The 19962-nt window shown below is 40.7% G+C and overlaps 1 protein-coding gene across 5 annotated transcripts in view; it reads left to right on the top strand.

The window, feature by feature from the left end:
- The window catches only part of DOCK8 (dedicator of cytokinesis 8), a 241736-nt gene that overhangs the window by 19640 nt on the left and 202134 nt on the right, over positions 1-19962 (top strand). Inside the window, exon 2 of one of the 5 annotated variants that reach the window (XM_059888932.1) lies at positions 6959-7079. The exons of the other annotated variants lie outside the window; for them this stretch is intronic. The gene's annotated coding sequence lies outside the window, so the exon portion shown is untranslated. The remainder of the gene's footprint in view (positions 1-6958; positions 7080-19962) is intronic. 5 annotated transcript variants of the gene reach the window in all.

Raw genomic sequence — 19962 nt, 5'->3', positions numbered from 1 at the left:
CCTTTAGGATGGACTGGTTGGATCTCCTTGCAGTCCAAGGGACTCTCAAGAGTCTTCTCCAATACCACAGTTCAAAAGCATCAATTTTTCTGCACTCAGCTTTCTTTATAGTCCAACTCTCACATCCATACATGACTACTGGAAAAACCATAGCTTTAACTAGACAGACCTTTGTCAGTAAAGTAGTGTCTCTGCTTTTTAATATGCTGTCTATGTTGGTCATAGATTTTCTTCCAGGGAGCAAGCGTCTTTTAATTTCATGGCTGCAGTCACCATCTGCAGTGATTTCGGAGCCCCCCAGATTAAGTCTGTCACTGTTTCCATTGTTTCCTCATCTATCTGCCATGAAGTGATGGGACCAGATGCCATGATCTTAGTTTTCTGAATTCTGAATGATGACTTTTAAGCCAACGTTAAGTTTTAAGTTTTTTAAGCCAACTTTAAGTTTTAAGTTTTTTAATTTTCTTCTTTCACTTTCATCAAGAGGCTCTTTAGTTCTTTCTGCCATAAGGGTGGTGTCATCTGCATATCTGAAGTTACTGATATTTTTCCTGGCAATCTTAATTCCAGCTTGTGCTTCATCCAGCCGGGCATTTCGCATGATGTACCCTGTATATAAATTAAACAAGGAGGGTGACAATATACAGCCTTGACATACTTCTTTCCCAATTTTGAACAAGTCTGTTGTTCCTTGTCTGGTTCTAACTGTTGCTTGTTGCCCTGCATACAGATTTCTCAGGAGGCAGGTAAGGTGGTCTGGTATTTCCATCTCTTTTAGAATTTTTCACAGTTTGTTGTGATCCACACAGTCAAAGGCTTTGGCATAGTCAATAAAGCAGAAATAGATGTTTTTCTGGAACTCTCTTGCTTTTTCAATGATCCAGCGAATGTTGGCAATTTGATCTCTGGTTCCTCTGCCTTTTCTAAATCCAGCTTGAACATCTGGAAGTTCATGGTTCATGTAGTCTTGAAGCCTGGCTTGGAGAATTTTGAGCATTACCTTGCTAGCGTGTGGGATGAGTGCAATTGTGCGGTAGTTTGAACATTCTTTGGCATTGTCCTTCTTTGGGATTGGAATGAAAACTGACCTTTTCTAGTCCTGTGGCCACTACTGAGTTTTCCAAATTTGCTGGCATATTGAGTGCAGTGCACTTTCATAGCATCATCTTTTAGAATTTGAAATAGCTCACCTGGAATTCCATCACCTCCACTAGCTTTTTTCATAGTGATGCTTCATAAAGCCCACTTCACATTCCAGTATGTCTGGCTCTGAGTGAGTGATCACACCACTGTGGTTATCTGGGTCATGAAGATCTTTTTTGTATAGTTTGTATAGAAGATCTTTTTTGTATATCTCCTTATTAATTCACAAATAACCAATTTATTCATTCATCTATCCATTCATGTGACAAATATTTTTTGAGCAGTTACTATGTGCCAGGCACATAGTGCATAGTAACCTGATGCAGAGAGTCAGCTCTTTGCATCAGGTGGCCAAAGTATTGGAGCTTCAGTTTCGCCATCAGTCCTTCTAATGAATATTCAGGATTGATTTACTTTAGGATTGACTGGTTTGATCTCCTTGCAGTCCAAAGGACTCTCAAGAGTTTTCTCCAACACAGATATTTGATAAATGTTCATTTCTCTTTCCTCTTCTCTTTTAGAAAAGGGAAAATGATTTGATATAAATAATTGAATTCTCTTTTGAGATTAGGAAATAAGTACATTATTTATTCCATATTAAAGGAAGGGGTAGGTACATTTTTAAAACATTGTTTTGTTTTCTGAGCAAACTTAAATAGCAATTGCTCCTCCTCCACAGAGGAGGATAGCCTTAGTCTTCATACCAAGTAGTCCTGGTAATTCAGGTTTTATTTTGCCAGAAGAGAGCTGTCTTGAGGGGCTGCACACTCCACTGGGGCTTAGAAAACGCATACATTTCATCTTTTTGGTTCTCAGTTTCTTCAAGACAGAGTTACGATAGATGATTTCTACAATCCCTTTCAGAGTTAACATCACTTTTAAAATATTTATTTATTTGGCTGCTAAGGGTCTTAGTTTGGCACTTGGAATCTTTGATCTTCATTGGGGCATGCAGATTCTTTTAGTTACAGCATGTGGGATCCTTCAGCCTTGGCATGTGGGATCCAGCTCCCCAACCGGGGATTGAAGCCCAGCCCCCACACTGGGAGCACAGATTCCCAGCCACTGGACCACTAGTGAAGTCCTTGTTTTATTTTTTTTAAATAAATGCTTACCATACTAAATCCACTCAAATGGATGAATGCCAGGTTCCAGAACAAATTTGAGACCCATACCTATAAAAAATGATAGCAACTAACTATATATATATATATATTTTGAAATTCTGTTTAACTGTGAAGAAGTAGACAGATCAACTGTATGATTTGTTTTCATTGCCAGAGGAAGACTGTCCATTGGAAACTGAGAAATCAGTGGTATATTTCCTGTCACATCAGAAGGAAAGAAATAGACACAATATGATTAATGATCACTATTTAAAAAAATGAATTCTTGCATTTTTTGAATATTTTTTTACCATGTCCTTCACATGTGTTACTTGTATAATTCTCATAACAGCCTAAAAGGTTAAAGATGTTTTTATTATCTCTAGGACATAGATTTGGAAATTGAGGCTGAGTGAGGTTATACAGTTTACCCAAGAATGTAAGTGGTAAGCTGTAGAAACGTAGGTCTAGCTGAAACCAAAACCACGTTCTTAACCACTTGCTGCTTGCTACTGCCAACTAACCAGCTTTCTCACTGAAATAAGTTTTCATCATGGCCTTGCCATGGAATATGTCACGATTGTTTTTTCCATATGCCGTAATATGTTTCATTTCACCTCGGACGGGTCAGAGGATTAACTTTCAAGAGAGATGGACTGTGTCCACTCTAAACAGAACTAGAGGTAGCCTTACAGCATCTGCAAATTCTGTGCTGGTGTCTCTTCATCACAGCCTGAATATGGTCTTATGAGTTTGTTTTTTTCTATCTTAGAGTAGTCCAAAACAACTTGATTTTTCTCTCAATTTAGCTGTGAACACAGATGCATTTTCAAACTAAAGGTTATTTATTTATTTATTTTTTGCCTCCTCCACATTATCAAAACTAGATACAATCCATTAAAAGTGGCTGCCCAGCCTCAAGGGCTTAACCAGCTCAGTGGCATAATGCATGATATTTGATTTTCAGGTGGAAGAGAGAATGTTTGGGATGCTGGGAGGTGTTGGGAGACCTCTCTCTGTTTTGGTGTGACATATAGAAAAGGATGGAGTTATTTCATTTATCTTGTTGCCCAAAACCAGATGACTCTGACAGCAAAAGTGTTTGCCATCCTACCCTCTAGAAAGGACCCCCTTTCTCTCCACAATTCTGTCATCCATCCTCAGAGATGATCTGTGGTACCTACTACTCCAGTCTTGGTCTTGAATATTAGCTTCCAAAGTTTTTTCACCACTGTCCACAGAAAGAAATGCACGGTACGTCACAGTCTCTCCTTTTCATACACACAGAGCACTCTATTCCCCTTTCCAGCATGTATCACCATTTGTAATCCTAAATTTGTGGGATTGCTTATTTCATGTCCCCTGCCTCCCCACCTGCCCCTCGTGGACTGGAGGCTTCAGGAGGGTAAGTTTTGCTAACTTTCTAGTGTTTAGAGCTTAGCATGCATGAGTGCATTCTAAGTCACTTCAGTTGTGTCCAACTCTTTGCAACCTTGTGGACTGTACCCTCCAGGCTCCTCTGTCCATGAGATTCTCTAGACAAGAATACTGGAGTGGGTTACCATTCCCTTCCCTAGGGGATCTTCCTGACCCAGGGATTGAACTTGCGTCTCTTGTGTCTCTTTCATCAGCAGGCAGGTTCTTTACCACTAGCACCACCTGGGAAACCCAGAGCTTAGCATAACACCTACCATATGTGGTGGCTCAGAACATCAAGAATCTGCCTTGCAGGAGACCTGAGTTCGATCCCTGGGTTGGGAAGATCCCCTGGAGAAGAAAATGGCAACCCACTCTAGTATTCTTGCCTGGAGAATTCCATGGACAGAGTAGTCTGGCAGTCTCCAGTCCATGGGGTCACAAAGGGTCAAATACGACCGAGTGACTAACACACACACACACACACACACACAATTCCAAATAGTAGATATTTAATAAATATTTATTAAAGAATTAATAAACTAATTTCTGTGGCCAGCCTTCCCTAGGTCTGCAACATTCCTTCATAGAATTTTACCACTCTTCTCAAGTCTAATGTTTGCTCCCAGCTATGGAAGTTTGAAGCCCAAAATTATTGGCAGTGCTTCCCTACCATAGCCCCTGAAGACCCTACTGGTGTTTTCTTCCTGGTCCAGCTGTGGTTGGTCATGACATGTGGGCCAGTGAATTTGGAAGGTGACTGGCTACTGTCTCATGGAGTTCTTAGGGGCAGGTGCATCCCTCCCAGGGAGCTGATGGAAGGGCTCTCAGTGCAGGGGACAGACCTCTAGGAGTCATAGGACACCTGGGTTTTCTGACTGCTGGCCATTTGTTTTGCCTACATCAGGTTATCATTCGAGGTCACACACCTTCTGAGGCTGCTTTTCTGATTGCTGACTTCACGTCCTAGGCTGCTAAGGCCTCACCCAGCCTGACATGTACAGCATGGTAGGCCATCTTCAGTTAACAGCATGGGTTCTTTAGCCTTTCAGGATACTTGCTTTTTTTTAAAATAGGCAGCTCTCAGAGTATTCATACTACACCTCTCCTGATGAAATCACTAGGCATCTTGAAAAACAGTGAAGAAGCTGAAGGGTTCTGTCCCTAGGACTCCAGTGAGGCTGACCTCTGTCCTACTCCCTACCGTAGGCTTGCTGCATTTGCTGTATTGCTGATGAAAGGAAGAAACTGATAAATTGAAATACCTGTGCAAAGTATCAGGCATTTCCCCAAATCTCTCTAACCCTGCACAATTCCAGATCATTGGCAGAGTAGAAATGCCATCCAACACATGTTGTATAGCACTAAGATATAGATGTTAAAACTGCAAATTCACTAGACCAAGTGATATAGGACTTTAAGGTGATCATTCAGATAATTTTGGCAAGCAAACAAAACAACTAAAAAGAACACACAAAAAATGTGATTTTTTTGTACCTGTTTTTTATATGACAGGGCAGGAGAGGCAGAGGAAATGGACTGTAGGAATACTTAAGGGATTATTTCTTATGGTGGAAGGAGGGGCAAATTTGAAAGCTTTACAATATGCCTATAAAATGATTCCACTTTTCTAAGTGGTCTTGCTGTCGAATCCAGAGATTGTGGGTATGTAATTCACAAGTAATTTATCAGTTTTTAAATAAGACCTTCAACAAGTCCAAGAAAGTTAGGTAAACTAGATGATGGTATCATAGGAAAAGTGAAATTTACCAGTACTTTTTCTCTTTGAGGTTTCAATTTAGAGTCTCCTAACTGGCATTGAAAATCACATATGAATATTGAATATTTAAAAGGTTTTATGTGACCTGAATATTTTCCCTTTGACAGTAAAAATATTTTATACTTACAGCCAAAATAGAGTATAATAGGGCATATGTTGTCATTCAAACCTGATGTATGAAAGAAGTATATTTCCTTATTTAGCACACGATTAATTTGAATTTGCTGTTTACTTTTAATGTCTGTTTGTCAGCTGGAGAAATAGATTATGAATTGCTATTTTGTACCTTTTCAATGTTTCCACATTTTGAAAATTAATCAAATATGGCAAGTTACTGAACCTGTAGAATTTACACAAATTTTCTAATCTTTTCATCAAGAAGGGTATTTTTGACAGGAGATCTTTTTTGGTGTTTGTCATTTTAAAAATATTCCTACTAGTTTTATGGCAGAGAAATCTTTGTTTCAAAAGTGTGGCAGTCTCTGGGGAAAATAAATATTTCCAGCTTAAATTCTGTTGATAGTATTGATGTTAATAAGTAAACTAAAGTATTTCTAATTCCATTCTGTTTCCTCCACATGAAGTATATTAAAAAGTTCTTTACTGATCCTCTATAAATTAAAAACAAAAAGGAAGAAAACAGAGTCAAACAAGCAATCTGTGCAGACTTTGTGTTGAGGTTCTTCAGGACCTTCGAGAAAAAGAACCTTGTTCCCTGGTGACTCTGGAGAAGGGAATGGCTGCCCACTCCAGTATTCTTGCCTGAAGAACTCCATGGACAGAGGAGCCTGGTGGGCTACTGTCCATGGGTTGCAGAGTCAGACATGACTGACCGACTAACACCAACACTTGACTTTGAAGTACTCTGGTGGGGTGGGGCCTTACTTGAGGTTACTTTTATTGGGGATGCCAACACTGAGATGTGACCTGCTGCCACACTCCCTCTCCCCTCGGCCTTGTGTCTCTAGAGCCCCAGAAGGGAGCCCTCGGTTCTCCTGGCTGTCTTGTTTTTCCCTACACTCTCTTTTTTTTTTTTTTTTTCTGCACTCTTTTTGACCTATGCCTTAGACAAAACACTAACATCCATCCTTTCTATCATCTTGTGACCTGACTCATTACCAGATGTACTTGGTCAATATTACATTTCTTCCTTTCAAAGAAATACCACTTAATGTCAAGTGGCTCTTTTATTTTTTCTCTTTTCTCTGATTCAGTTACAGGGTCTGAGGAAAACTGAGACATAAGTGATGTTGATTTAGATTCTCCACCTTCCTATTCATCCCTCCTTGGCTCCACCCACTTCCAGCATGTTCTTGGATTGTGATCCAGACATAGCCTGCAAGGGCTCTGTCTTTGTGTACCTGCCTTTCTTCTAACTCAACCATCTTCAAAACCACCACTCAGCCAGCCCATTCTTCAACATGAATTGGTTCGCAGCTGGTGAGCATATAGTGGGTTATTGCTCATAGAATTAGTTGCATTTTCACTGAGATAAAGTTCTTACCAAATGCAGGGTCACGATTGAGCCAAAGCAGAACTAACTCTGGAAAATGGGACTTTCCAGAAACATCATAATCTCGTGGAAGAGAATTTGTGGCCTGATACCATTACTTCATTCGAGAGGACAGAGTGAGGTGAGAGCAAAACTGAATGCAGTTTATGCCCCCAGGCCAGGCAGGGGACAGGGAGCTCAGACCCTCCCAACTTGGACCCAATGCCCCAGCTTCTCATTTCTCTCTTTGTACCTGCTTGTGTTTGTACTATTGTCACTGCTGTAAACATTTGCCTTACCGGGCACCTCGCAGGGTGAGGCGAAGGTAGAGGCAAAGGACTGCTGGGAAGTTGCCAGCTTCTTAGGCCAGTGCCAGGAAATGGCAAATTTTCATGTCCAGAAATAGCCCTAAGACATGACTTCCAATAGTCATATACAGATGTGAGATTTGGACTATAAAGAAAGCTGAGCACCAAAGAATTGATACTTTTGAACTGTGGTGTTCAAGAAGACTCTTGAGAGTCACTTGGACTGCAAGGAGATCCAACCAGTCCATCCTAAAGGAGATCAGTCCTGACTATTCATTGGAAGGACTGATGCTGAGATGACACTCCAATACTTTGGCCACCTGATGTGAAGAACTGACTCATTTGAAAAGACCCTGATGCTGGGAAAGGTTGGAGGCAAGAGGAGAAGGGGACGACAGAGAATGAGATGGTTGGATGGCATCACCGACTCAATGGACATGAGTTTGAGAGAACTCTAGGAGTTGGTGATGGACAGGGAATCCTGGTGTGCTGCAGGGGGTGTGATCCATGGGGTCGCAAAGACTCAGACACGACTGAGCGACTGAACTGAACTGAACTAATGACTTCTGGGGAGAGAACTGCCTCCACCAGAGTATTTACATCCTAAATTTGTTGTGCTGATATTTACTCTTCAACAGTAGCCTCTTTAAAGCTGTACACAGATAAGTCACCATCCAAGGCTTAGCCTGCCTCTGACTGCCATCCACAAAGGTAAATGAAAAAAGACCAGTCAGTGATGTTTTCTGTACTGTCAGCACCAATCTGACAGCCTCAATAAATTTCCCTTCAAAAACTTAATGTAGGCCCAGCGGTAAAGAATCTGCCTGCCAACGCGGGAGATGTGGGTTCGATCTCTGGTCCCAGAAGACCCCACAGGCCACGGGGCAACTAAGCCCGGGCACCCCAACCACTGAGCCTGTGCTCTGAGCCCGGGACCTGATTTTTTAAAAAAAAAAAAAAACTTAATGTATAACATCAAACCTTTCTTCTCTGTTCCTGGTTGGTCAGAGTGTATCACATCTACCAGGCCATTTTTGGCTTTTCTAAGGATGCTGCTGCTGTTGCCCTTTAGTCACTAAGTTGTGTCTGATTCTTTTGCGACCTTGTGGACTGTAGTCCGCCAGGCTCCTCTGTCCATGGGGTTTCCCAGGCAAGAATACTGGAATGGGTTGCCATTTCCTTCTCCAGGGGATCTTCCCGACTCAGGGATAAAACCCTTGTCTCCTGTTTGGCAGGTGGATTTTTCTAAGGATGTACTATTTAATTGTAGCATCGAAAGAATTTGTTACACCCCAAAAACTCGATAAAGTTGCTATTGGCATATGATCCTCTCTGTTATTTTAAACCACAGGCTTTGTAAGCAGGAGTCATGGCTTGTGACCATCTGATCTCCTTGACTGTATCCCACACACTAAGGATCTTTTAAGTTGTCATTATGTCCTGACACAAGTATTTACCATATCTTTAGGAGCATGTGTGGTTCAAGATGAGAGAGCAAGAAAGGGCTGTATTGTTTATTATTAAACTGACAGGAAACAGCCATGGCTCATGCACTACTGGTTTCAGTTGGGCAAAAGAGGATAAAATAATTGCTTTATAGAAATTCTTTTCTGCATTCTTTAGGGAAAAATTTTCTATGTGGGCCAAATTATTAAACTGGGCAATTTTGAGTTCAATAGCTTTGACATTGTCCCTTGAAGGAATGAAACAAACAACTGATTTCATTTGAGGAAAAGACCATTTATAATAATCTATCTACTTTGCAGATAATATTCACAGTAGACTCATCACAACAGAATCCCCTAATATCCCCATAATACTGGGGTTTTCATTGTTGGGACTCTCCCCTTTTTTTCTTTCAATTTAAATGCTTCCTTGTGTTTGAGGAATAAGATTTACTTACCTGGAGCAGCTGCTGATTCTTCTCCTCTCAATCCCAAATTTATTCAAATACTATCGGTTGGGAATTAACAACATCTGGCGTGCTGCGATTCATGGGGTTGCAAAGAGTTGGAGACGACTGAGCAACTGAACTGAACTGAACTGAACTGAAAAGACATAAAGGGGAGGAAAACCAATTGTAAAAAGTAAGGACTGTTGGCTAGGAGGGTTGATGGTTTGTGTGTAATTCCAGGGAGGGGCTTCACGAAGGATGGGGAAGTGTGTGATGAAAAGAAAGGTCAACTTAGAACAGCATGGAAAGAGGTCACTAGCTGCCCAATGTATCAAAGACAGCTTCTGCACGGAAGCCTGGATTAAGGCTGGGAGGGACTGGAGGAAGGGAAGGCTGGGTGGTCAGGGGATGAGGAGAGATAGGGAGCTTGAGGATGAAGGGAAGGTTTTCTTCTCTGATAGAACTTAGTTGAGCAAGTTTCTAGGAAGAAGTGAGGAGTTGAATGGAAAATGCTCATCAAGATTGTATATGAAACATCTGATGAGGAAAGATCCTGAATGAAAACTTGAATGACAATTCTATTTCAGTACGACTTTTGCCTTCTCCATCCCACATCACCCCACCATAAAACATTTGGTGCGTGAACAGATTTTGGATTTCAAAGGACTTCACTTGTATTGTGCTCGAGATTTGTTCCTTGGTGAAATGTGAAGAGACAGCTCTGCACAAAAAAAGAGAATCATAGTTAATGAAAAGTCAACCTTCAGAAATTGCTCTTAACTCTTTTACCCACTGCTAATATGGGTATTTGAATTATGTTTGGAACATATTCCAAAACTACTTACTTGTGGAAGGATTAATGATAGTGGAGCTGGGTTCAAAGTCTCAGTGGCAAGCTAAAACCTGTTCTCTTCAGTAGTCAGGGTAAAGTTTAATAACCCTTCTTCAGAAAGCCTACACATGCTGGGCTTTCCATTGCTAAGCTGCTGGAACAGGAAAAAGCCAGAAATTTAACCCTTACAGCAATTATCTTATGCAAGTTACTTAACCGTTGTTGGCCTCAGTTTCCTAATTTGTAAAGTGAAGATAACACCTACCTCCTAGGGTTGTTGGAACATTAACTGGGCTAATTAAAACAGTCCCTGTCAAACAGCAAGCACCAAATAATTGTGAGCTAGCCTTATAATTGTAGCAATAATAGTTGTAGTTGTAGGCTTCTCCAGGTTACAAGGATTATGGATACTAATTACCTCTGGTAATGGTGAAGGACCAGGATACCTGTTAATGGTGAATTCCTTTAAGGATACAACACAAAGTAAGGAAAACTATTGGTTTTTAGCCCGCACATTAGGTCTGCACGCCCAAGGGAAGTTGTTTTTTTCCCCTAGCCAATACTTACAAACTGCAGATTTCGTATGAAAATTCAGATGTCTAGTAACACTAGGTGTGCACTCCTGTGATGGCCTGAAGCCAAGTAGTCCCTCACTTCTCCAGATAGGTCTGTGGTCTCAGCTTTGCCTAGATTAGTGCCAATCCCTACTATTAGGCATGGGCCTAGGACCTCCACATAAGGCTGTTCAGGTTGCTCACTGCACAAGATACCCAGCTATGGAGCCAAATAAGGGCTGAATTCCTCCAACCTGCCATGGCATTTCTTATAGCCTGACAGGTTTGGGACTCAGGTGTCCTTCTTTCCTCCTTTTCTCTATCTGTTCCTCCTTCCTCCTCTGCTAGAACCACCGACATTTTTTTCATTTCATGGCTTCTGCTCACCTGTGGCTTCTACTGCTTTACAACTTCTTCTTTTGGCCTCGTCTTTGTGTGTCTCTGTACCTCTGTCTACACCACCATGTTCAGCAAGGTCAACTAATTTGCCAAAGATCACACAATTATTAGGTGATGAAGCAGGATTTGAATCAAGGTTATCACTTGTTGGAAAATTATTACTATGCAAGTTAGCATAAGGATATTGAAGGTAAACTTCTTATTAAATATTTTTTATTAAAAAATTCCTATGTAGACTTCCTTGGGAAAATTAGGACAAGTTTTATTGTTGACTTTTATTCCTAGCAACATGCAACATGCATTTAAACTAATTTGTTATTTCCTAATCTAAGGAATACTGGAAAATGGACGAAATTGGTCCTAGAGTATCCCAAGGCACGTGTGTTTGTTCTGTCCCTGAGACAAAGGTTTGATTTAAGATGCATGTCTGAGATTAGCCTTGAAAGCTTGATTATACCTTCTCTACTGTCCATCCCTCCTGGAAGAAGAGTGGACTCCCATTCCCACCATTGCTTTGTGGGACTCGTTATCTCCTTCAGACCCCTGAGCTAACCATGGGATGGTCTGGCTCCATTTCTTCAGTGTCCCTGTATGAGAGACTGGAAATAGATTAAACTGATACAGTGATCTGACGTCACAGTAGGTTTGGTGCGTGTGTGCTAAGTCACTTCAGTCATGTCCAGCTCTGTGTAATGCTATGGACTGTAGCCTGCCAGGCTTCTCTGTCCATGGGATTCTTTAGACAAGAATACTGGAGTGGGTTGCCATGCCCTCCACCAGGGGATCTTCCCGACCCAGGGATCAAACAAGCATCTCCTGCATCTCCTGCATTGCAGGCGGATTTTTTATCGCTGAGCCACCATAGTAGATTTCACTTACATATTATTCTCTCAAGCGACTACAGTGAAACACTTCCTGTAATGCTTTAGAGTGGCAGAAGTTACAAGCACAGCAAGCTACAGTTGGTCAGGGATTTTTGACCCCTTTAAATCGTAGCACCCTGGTGTCTGCCTGTTGTCTTGTGCCTCCTTAAAGCAACTTTCTTAAGAAGAGAAAGACCATAATCTACTTTCTGGAGCATTAAGAGAATTGAGTTCTCAGCTGAGCTTTGCCTCTTACAAGGCTTGTTAGCTTTAGGTAGTAGCTTAACTTTGCTCTTTGCTGACTTGTCCCTTAACTACCTCCCTGAGTGTTGTTGACTGGTTTTGCCTACTTCATAGGCAATGAGGCTCTGGATGGGGAAGGAGAGCCTAGTAAAGCTCTAAAAGGTTTGCCAAAATAAGATACTATCAGAGGTGGATACATGTTCAGCAGCCTTCTTATGGAAACACATTGCCCTTGACCAAAACGGATGCCACAGGATGGGGTATGTGAATTTGGCCCTGTGCCCATCATGGGGTACCTCCACTAGGTATGAGGGCTTCATGTCACAAACTTGTTTTAGGTTTTTTTGTTTCCAAAATCTCATTCCTTTTAATTGCTATAGTGTAACTTACTCCTAGTATATTTTGTGCAGTCACCTGGTACAAAGGCATTCAAACACTTTTAGGAATTGTAAGTACATACTGATGCTTTGAGCAAAGAGGCTGGGTGTGGCCAGGATTTTGAGATGTGTTCAAATGCAAGAAGCTCTTAAAACATAAAGTGTTCTAGAACTACAAGAAGCTAAAACTAAGAGTTTTTCCCTTGTAGAAGGCCAAAAGTAAGGCTGTTTTCAGGAAAGTGCTTTTTCATTAGAACCTGTATAGGAGAACAGTCTAATAGGAGCCATGATATCAATAGTAAGATACTTATTAATGTAATAGGCAGATGCAGAGCAGAATCTTCAAACCCTTGGTAGGCACACAGATGACTGGAGAAGAATTTGGTCATCAAGATCTTACTGAGAGATGCAGTTCCACTCCATCATTTGGTATGGATTACGATTTCTGAACAAGACCATCTTTCTAAATGCTCATGGACTCTGCAGAAAGTATGAGGCCAGAAAATGAATAATTCCAAACTCTTACTATTAGACAGTATTCTGGATTAGCTGAGTAAATGCCTTCTGAAGCAGACCCTGTAATTATTCAGACCCTGTAATTCTTCTTTTCCATCTTTCCTCCTTTCTCCTTCTTAACTTTTGTAACCTAAAACCACCTGAACTTGTTTACACAGAGTGAGAGGGAAAATATTTACTTAGATTATCTGGGGAACCTTGACTTTACTGCCTTGTGTATAAATCATTCCCCTGCTGGAGGAAGTGGGAAATTACAGACTGGACCGCATAGATACACATTTTCCTCCTAGTTCCATCCAAGTGAGCACCAAATAGGTATCATTACCTGAGATTTTAAGGTTGTTTTAACATCTAGGTTTCCCATTGTCTTTGAGGTCATTGCTTGTTCTCAAGTGTGCTTAGATGGACAGCTCTGGAACCTTTGTGGCTGTTGAAAGTGCAGATTCTAGCCAGCTCTGACACAGATGACGCCCAGACACCTACACTATTGACCAGTTTCCTGACTGATTCTTATGTATACTCAAATTTGAGACTCACAGTTGGAAGGAAAAGGATTGCAGGACAGAGATAGCAAAGGAGGTGTTCAAAATTTGGTCACGTTATCCTTGTTGTTATGGTATTAACTTGAATATCAGAAGGTTTCATATTAAAGTTTTCTAAAAAAGAAAAAAAAATCTCACTACATAAAAGGAAAGGTTCATACATGGGCCTAATTATAAATATTTTGCATAATTTTCTAAGCATCTAAACAGAATGTGTTAAGGTCATCTTTATAATTACTTTGAGACTCTTTGAACTGTTTTGATTTTAAAATGAGTAATAAGAAAGAATCATCACTTAATGGAGGAAGAAGGAAATTTCTTTCTATACAATCCTTACTTTTTACCACTGTCTCTTTAAAAAAAGTTCTCATAACCTTACTGTGCATGTTCTCTAGTTGTTCTTACTTCTCAGTATTAAGAATATACCCAATAGTGTAAGTTTTTTGCTGTACTTTCATTCAGTAAGTACGGTATCGTTTTTCTAATATTGCACACGGGGGAAGTACCACATGAGGAACCTGTTCTCAGGAGTTCCCTGGTGGTGCAACGGTTAGGGTTCCACTTGGTGGTGCAAGGGGAGTGGATTCAGTTCCTGGTTGGGGAACTAAGATCCCACATGCCACATGGAACAGCCAAAAAAGAAAAAAGAAACCTCTCCTTCCCCAAAATTAGATGAGCTAGATCTAGTATTTTTAGCCAGTATTCTTGACTTGAACTATTTCTTGGTCTATAACTCAGGCTTTGCAATTTTGACAAAGCAACTACTCTAATAACCATCACCTTGGGTAACTGTTTAGTGCACAGAGTATGCTCACAATTATTAGGGAGTGATTTAAGGGACTTTTACTTCTGTGTATATCACACTAACATGCCCAACATTTTAGTAAGGGATTAATAAAGGAACTTATTTTTTTTTTTACTTAAACTTTTTATTTTGTATTGGGGTATAACTGATTAACAATGTTGTGATAGTTTCAGTTGAACAGCAGAGGGACTCAGCCATACATACAGATGTATCCATCCTCTCCTGAACCCCCCTCCCATCCAGGCTGCCGCAGAACACGGAACAGAATTCCATGTGGTATACAGTAGGTCCTTGTTGTTTATCCATTTTACATATAGCAGTGTGTACAAGCAACCGTAAATTCGTAAAGGAACTTATTTTTATAACTGGATAGGAATTTTATTAAGGATATAGCTTTAGGATTTTTATGCAAATAGTGGACAGAGTCCCCAAATGAGTCTCTTTCTGAGACCAGCAGGAAAGAATATTTGCAAAAGTGATAAAAGACATGGTGGTTTCCTGGAAAATATTGGCAAAAGACTGGGCCTCGCTTCTGGAACAGGACGAGTGCTAAAGCTAAGTGAATATAAATATGCCCATTTGGCAAGGAAAAAAAAACTGGGAGAGGAAGACTTGACTTTTTAGGTCTGAACAGCCTCTGCATCAGAACTTGATCCAGTCACCCAATTCTTCTCTAATTCAGTGTCCTTTTCTGGACATGGGAAGAGGTTATGAGGACAGATTTGGATATGTAGAATGTATGTGATACTAGGAACTTAGAAATAAAATTCAGAAGCCTCCTTTGCTCTCTAAGAGGCCAAATTTGAATTTACTTAGTTGAAAGGAGTCTGATTACCTTCCCTTTTGAAACAATTTCCCCTCACTTTGGCCATCTCTTCCCCTCCCACAAAGGCACCTAAAGATTGCCTTGCCTCAGACACCTACTGTCATGAACCTAGTAGAAACATGAGCTGAAAAATCACTGAATAGGGCAATGCTTGGGACCCACTAATGGTGCAGAAGCTCAGACATCATTGCACATTCAAATGTTAGCTTCCCAACCTAGATATCCATCGATAGATGAATGGATAAAGAAGCTGTGGTACATATATACAATGGAATATTACTCAGCCATAAAAAGGAATGCATTTGAGTCAGTTCTAATGAGGTGGATGAACCTAGAGCCTATTACACAGAGTGAAGAAGTCAGAAAGAGAAAGAAAAATATCATATACTAACGCATATATATTGAATCTAGAAAGATAGTACTGATGAAATTATTTGCAGGGCAGCAGTGGAGAGACATACAGAATAGGCTTACAGACCTGGGTTGGGGGAGGAAGGAGAGGGTGAGATGTATGGAGTAACATGGAAACTTACATTACCATATGTAAAATAGATAGCCAATGGGAATTTGCTGTATGGCTCAGGGAACTCAAAAAGGGGCTCTGTAACAACCTACAGGGGTGGGACGGGGAGGGAGATGGGAGGGAGGTTCAAGAGGGAGGGGACATATGTATACCTTGGCTGATTCATGTTGATATTTGGCAGAAACCAACAAAATTCTGTAAAGCAATTGTCCTTCAATTAAAAAAGAAATAAAAATTTTCAAAAGTCGGCTTCCTAACAGCAGAGAGTTTTATCTGCTTTCGTCTCTGTAGAACCTTGAGCAGTAGGTGCTCAACAAATATTTGCTGAAAGAATAAATCAGTGTCAGACTTCTGGGCTTACACCTCATCTTTCCTTTCTATTCTTTTCAACCAAGACATTTTCTTCATTTTGCATCTCTTCTCACCTTGCTCTTTCTCCGGAATCTTTCCCTTCCTAGTCTCCACTGCCCCTCACTTCAGAGCTTTTTCCTAATGTAAACAGTAGTTCACTCTTAATAGCTTAGTAACTTAGGAACAGTGTAGTTTCTTTGATTTAAGGGAGCACTGTTCCCATCCTCCAATCTAAAATAAATTTTGAGCAGATGGTTGGGCTCAGAGGAAGAAGGGACTGGGAGAGGTGGTTATTTTGGGGTGCAATAACAATTTGTATAAAGTGGCATATTTTAGTTAAATCTGATCGGGTAGATATTTAAGCATCATTAAATGAATGTCTATCAGAATCTTGATCTTCAAATTAACCAGCTAGGCAGAGTTAGATAGACCAAGGAAGGGTGTGTGCATGCTAAGTTGCTTCATTTGTGTCTGACCCTTTGCGACCCCGTTGACTAGTGCACCAGGCTCCTCTGTTCATGGAATTCTCCAGGCAAGAATACTGGAGTGGGTTGCCATGCCCTCCTCCAGAGGATCTTCCCAACCCAGGGATCAAAGCCACGTCTCTTATGTCTCCAGCATTGGCAGACAGGTTCTTTACCGCTAGAGCCACCTGGGAAGCATCAAGAAGGATGATCACATGGCTAAGTCCAAGGTCTGAGGGGAAGCTAGCAGGTAGAGCTGGGATTTGTCTGCTACCATAGACCTGAGATTCTCAGACATGAGAGCAGTCAGAATCACCTGGAGGGCTTGTTAAAACATAGACTTCTGGACCCCACCGCAGAGTTTAGCATTCAGTAGGCCTGGAGTGGGGGCTTCCCTGGTAGCTCAGCTGGGAAAGAATCCGCCTGCAATGCAGGAGGCCCCAGTTTGATTCCTGGGTCAGGAAGATCCCCTATAGAAGGGATAGGCTACCCAGTCCAGTATTCTTGCCTGGAGACTCCCCATGGACAGAGGAGCCTGGTGGGTTACAGTCTGTGGGGCTGCAAAGAGTTGGATGCAGCTGAGTGACTAAGCACAGCACAGGCCTGGAGTGAGGCCCAAGAAGGTGTGTTTCTAACGGATTCCAGAGGAATGTTATGTTTTTGTTCTGGGGTTCACACTTTGAGAACCATTGTGATATAGGGCATGCAAGAAGATACAACCAGTCTTACCGTCCGTTTGTGCGGCATAGGTTGAGGCTGTGTTCAAGGGTAAACCAAAATTTTCTCAGTCACCTCAATAAATTAAGCTAAATTCCACTTAGCTTTGTGTGAGAAACTCACAAAAAAGGAAGGTGTTAAAATCACCCCATTTTATCTCACAGTAAAAGGCGTTTGTACTTCACAGCTGCAGTTACATGGGTAGCAGAGTCCAGAAGGCTGTCAGGGTCTTACTGAAGGAGCTGGGACAAATAACTTAGATAAATCACAGATCAGAGTGGAGAAATGAGGTGCTTTTAACAGCACCCAAAAAGATTTGTTGAGATTAATTGAATCCAGATGATCAGGAGTGGATACAAGGGCTCAAAATATACTGACACAGTTTTATTTATAAATTGCAAGAGGCTCAGAAGCAAAATAATGATTAAGGGGGCCCTCAAGAGACTCTTAAGATAATTTAGACTCATTCCTGTGTGTCTCAGCAAAAGAATTTAAAGTACTCAGAAAGTTGACACACGGGAGGTTAAAAATACGTGTGTGTGTGTACATGATTTGTTATAAGATTATGGCAACCATAGCATAAACAATTTGGAAAAAGAAAAGAAAATGAGGGGGTAAAACTTTTATTATCCTGCCTCTCTAATACAACTGTGAATACTATTTCCTTCTAGTGGTTTTTCTTCTGTATATTTTTAAATAGTGCACTTAAATTTAAATACATTTTTTTTTGAGCTTATGTAATCATAGTGACTAAGAGCACAGTCTTTGGAGTCAGATAGCCTTGGGTTCAAATCCTGACTCCCAGACATTTCGAGCCCTGATAAACTCAGTTTCGAGTGTTGATGTGAGGATTCAGTGGGATGGCACGCATCAGTGCTCAGTGCAGGGCCAGGCATAATGTAAACACTTATAAATAGCAGCATGGTTTTTCTGTTCTCACTAAAAAGCTGTGTCATCTTTCCACAGTCCTAATAATTAGGATGTTTTTCTCAGCATTTAGAAACCTATTTTTATTTCATGAGTTTGCAAAATTTTGTTCCATAAGTTCTTCTGTGTTCAGACACTGCTTTGAGAATCCTTTATGACTGGCTTATTGGGAGCTCTTGTGACCTGGGTTTTCTCAGAGTAGACTCCCTGAAGAGGACTCAAATAGCAGTTGGTTCAGTTGCTCTCTAGCAAGGTTGTATGGCTTTGCTCTAGGACCGCAGTTTCTGACCACATCACTGCAGGTACCACATACAGCCATCTGTGTGATGGGTTGCTAGGGAAATGAGTGAGAAACCATAGGTGGAGAGGTATAGGGCTCTCACCCCTGCTGGGAAAACAACCCCTAGCTCAAACCTGACCAAATTTACATCTGCCACCTGACCTCTCATAGTTCTGCATCAGACTGATTATCCAACTGCCAACTTTGAGTCCTTTTCATTGAGACCACAATCTCAGTATATATAGATCAAATCTTCAGTCTGATGGGAGGTAATCAACCTTAGAGCCCTGAACTTTACAGTTGCCCTGTAAACGAAGGGATTAACTTCATTAGATGACAGCTTCCTGCCCACAAAAGGCAGAAAAGCTCCTCAGTGAAGATTTTGGTTTTGTTTAATAATGCAAACAGATCTTGACTCTACAGGGCAGTTACAGATAACCATAGGCAGAATAGCCAATTAGTTCATTGACTCTTAAATTTGATGAAACTATTTTGTATATTCTTACATTGCTGGCTCAAGTATTGGTAAAATACTAAGAAGGACAAACACAAATCCTTTGACCCAACAGTTCCACTTGTAGGACTTTATTCCAGAGATATACTTATAAATGTATAAATTAACAAATGTGCAATTTATTGAGCATCATTTGTGCTGGCAAAAGTATAGGGACAACACAGGATGTAAATTGGTACAGCCAATTTGGAACACAGTATGGAAGTCCCTCAAAAATTTTTTTACATGCTGCCATTTGTGACTGACTACACAGACGGATCTTGAGGGCATTATGTTAAGTGAAGTAAGTCAGAGGACAAAAAATACCGTATGGTCTCACCTATGGTAGTTTAGTCTCTAAATCATGTTCAGCTCTTTTGCAGCACCATGGACTGTAGTCTACCAGCCTCCTCTGTCCATGGGATTTCCCAGGCAAGAATACTGGAGTGGGTTGCCATTTCCTTCTCCAGGGGATCTTCCCGGCCTAGGAATCAAATCAGGGTCTCCTGCATTGCAGGTAGATTCTTTACTGAGTTACCAGGGGAGCCAGATCTTATCTATATGTAGAACCTAAACCAAACAAACTCATAGATACAGAAAACAGATTGGTAATTACCAGAGGCAGAGGGTGGGGAGTGAGCAAAATTGGTGAAGGGAGTCAAAAGGTACAGACTTCCAGTTTTAAAATAAATAAGTCATGGGGATGTAATGCACAGTACAGTGACTATAGTTAATAATACTGTGTTGCATATTTGAAAGTTGCTAAGAGAATAGATCTTAAAAGTTCTCATCATAAGAAAAAGATTTTGTAACTATATACGGTGACAAATGTTATCTACTTATTGTGGCAATCACTTCACAATATTTACAAACACTGAATCATTATGTTATATACCTGAAACTAATATAATTTTATATGTCAGTTGTATCTCAATTAAAAAAATTAGAAACAACAAAAATACATAAAAGACACTAGTTGAGAAATCATTTCCCATCTGTATAATAGAATACATATACAACTGCAAAAAGAATGAGGGCATTCGTAACGTCCTTATCTATTAGGGGAAAAAAGCATAATGCTGATCACTAGTGAATGGATAAACAGGTTGTA

The sequence above is a fragment of the Bos taurus genome, chromosome 8 (assembly GCF_002263795.3).
Source record: "Bos taurus isolate L1 Dominette 01449 registration number 42190680 breed Hereford chromosome 8, ARS-UCD2.0, whole genome shotgun sequence".
Taxonomy (NCBI): Eukaryota; Metazoa; Chordata; class Mammalia; order Artiodactyla; family Bovidae; genus Bos; species Bos taurus.
This window is presented reverse-complemented; position numbering and strand designations above follow the sequence as displayed.